Here is a 2,945-nt window from a genome sequence, read left to right on the forward strand (position 1 = left end):
CAGTAGAATTAATAAATTCAAATGGGATTGAATTTAAGGTTAATGGTCACAGAGTTAAACATTACATAGATAGTCCGATGGAAGTCGACAATGAAGTTAATCACAATTTCAATACCACAGCTAACTAAGTGTGGGGAGAATCAAGTCTTTAAAGGATAATATGTATTTCTGTTAGAGTTAGATTTTCTGTTTTCGTGTAGTTCTTGAAAATGGAACCCGAATGGTCTTTCCCTAACAGACCCTAAAGAACTAGTCTTCTACCCCCATTCTGAATTTTTATTTTTTTTAGGTTTTACGAAATGAAGACTTCCTGTGAACTAAACCATGGTCTAATGCTACACGCTTTGATTACTAAACGTAATAATGACACACTTCCGAGTGAACTGGTATCAGTAATCAGAGAAAAATTGGACGGAGTAAGAAAAGAATCCAGATGCGAAAATAATAAGTTACAATTTGGTAAAGGAAAATCAAAATCCGCAGCGAAAAGAAGAGCACGACACCTTGAAAGATGTCACAAATGCGGAAAATGGTCACACGAAGGTAAATGTTCAAATAATCAAACCTATTCAAACACCGAATTTGTTACTTTATGCAGAGATGGACCGTTCATATGTTTAGAAGAAAAAACATTGAATGCTCGAGGTTACGCCTATGTAGCCATGGAAAATCAATTAGTCCGACTATCTTATGAGTGGGCTAGAGCATATCACTAAGAATACTATCTCACAGGTAAGTTTGTACAGTTTTCATTTTTATTTTTATTTTTATTTTTAACCTTTTGATAATAAACGCTAATTTGTTCGCTATAAAGTATTAAATTGGTATTCGATGAAATTAGGTCTTGCGACCGAAATTATTGATATCATACAAAAATTTATTACATCACTGTGAAATTTAACGTTTATTCTTAAGGTATAAATATCTTTAATCAATCAACCCAAAATATTTCAAAAATTCGTCTTGAGTTAAATTAGGTTATGGAACTGAAATTACTTTACCGAAAAGAGGGGCATATATTTTTGATAATATTTGATTGATTAAAGTGGGATAAAAGCCAAAAAGATTTTTAATTTTATTTTTACCATATTTTTAAAAAATTAATAAATTAGTATTAAAATAATATTGTAAACTTTTTAAATCAATATATTTAAAATTATAAATATTTGAAAAATTAATATTTTTAATATAAATTTGTATGTATAAAAACAAAAATATAATTTAAGTTTGGTGTGAATTTATTTCGCTAAGTTAAAAATATAATTTTTAAAATTCGTCGTGAGTTGAAGACTAGGTCATTGAACCGAAATTGCTTTACCCGAGGGAGGGACGAGAACTTTGATTATCATTATTTTTAATTTTATTTAAACTAAAGTATGCAAAAAACATTAAAAAACCCAAAAATCTTTGCTTTTAAAACCGTGCTTTGAATTGACAAATTTTAAAATTTTGTCTAGGGACGGACTAGGACATTGTTCCGAAACACCCTCATCCTAAAAAGAAACAAAATTTTAAATTTAATTAATTATATGTTCTAAAAGTGTAAGGTTTTATAAAAAAAAAAAATGAAAAAACAATGTGATGTAACAACAAACGGAATGAACAAATGATGTGCACCATTTATCATTCAACACAAACGCCAATATGTTTGGAAACTTTGGTAAAATTTAATCATTTTTCTACGCTAATAACTCTCAATAATTTAAATTGTTACTAATTTCTTGCAAATGAGGGCATTGCAAGATCTTAAGTGTGGGAAGGGGTTAAATTCTTTTGGATTTTAAAATTTTTTTTTAACACTTGGTTACCATTAAAAATACTAGTAAAGCAGTAGTTGTATTAGAATCTAGTGCTCTCTGATAATAAAGAACAGCCCTAGTCTTATATACTGACTACCCAATTCTAGTAAAAATTTTTAAAATTTTCAATTAAATGAACTCAAAATCATGTTTATACATATTTATGAACGATAAAACTAGGTGATAACACCGAAATTATTGTTACCATGGAAAGGACATAAATTGAGAAACAAACCAAAATATTAGAATTCATTTAAAATGGAATAGAGGAGAACAAAAAGGAAAAATAAAAGCCAAGTGTGGGAAAATTCACCAAGTTATCTTAAACATATGTCACATATTTCTGTAACAAATAATTGAAGATACTTTTGTTTTGGACTAATCTAATCAATTTTACCCGATTTACTGTAATATATTTGAAAGAAAGATGGATCTACACGATGAATCAATTCCATCATTAAAAGGAAGTAAAGTCTTCTGAAAAAGAAACGCGCTTCTTGATTTAGGTCATGAAGTTGTCGTCCAGACCAGCTGTAGGTTGACGAAAAATCTAGAAAAGTCATCACTAAAATCAGCAGGAAATCCACGGACCTCAGCATCAAACAGGGTCGCCAAGTGGTCAGACTTATCCTAACCATGAGAGGACCTGTCTCGTAAAATGGGGAGGGCGCCGTGTAAATTAGCTTGATAAGACTAATGAATCAGACCCCCAGAAAGGATAATCTCCTTAAAGATCAAAAATCAGCTTTTAAGACTGATATTACTCAATCCTAGAGATTGACCTTAAAGATTGAGAATTACAAACTCATGGAATTCAATGATATCTAAACTTGAGCTTGAACGAGAAAATATTTTGATCAAAATTTAAACCGATTTGTTTTCTGAAAACCCATTTTCAATACGTTCATTACCATTGAACGTAAAATCCTAAGAATTCACCTAGAATTCATTAGGTCACCTGAACCAATTCGGGTGTCAACCGTGTAGTGACCCGTCCTAATCCATCTGGACGAAGTCACCAACATCTGGTCCCATTGCGATGATCGACTCCAAGTAATGTCTCTAAAATGAGCAAATGCACAGCTGAAGATTTCTTTCATACCTGAGAATAAACATGCTTTAAAGTGTCAACCAAAAGTTTGGTGA

The sequence above is a fragment of the Rutidosis leptorrhynchoides genome, chromosome 2 (genome assembly GCF_046630445.1).
Source record: "Rutidosis leptorrhynchoides isolate AG116_Rl617_1_P2 chromosome 2, CSIRO_AGI_Rlap_v1, whole genome shotgun sequence".
NCBI classification, from domain to species: Eukaryota; Viridiplantae; Streptophyta; class Magnoliopsida; order Asterales; family Asteraceae; genus Rutidosis; species Rutidosis leptorrhynchoides.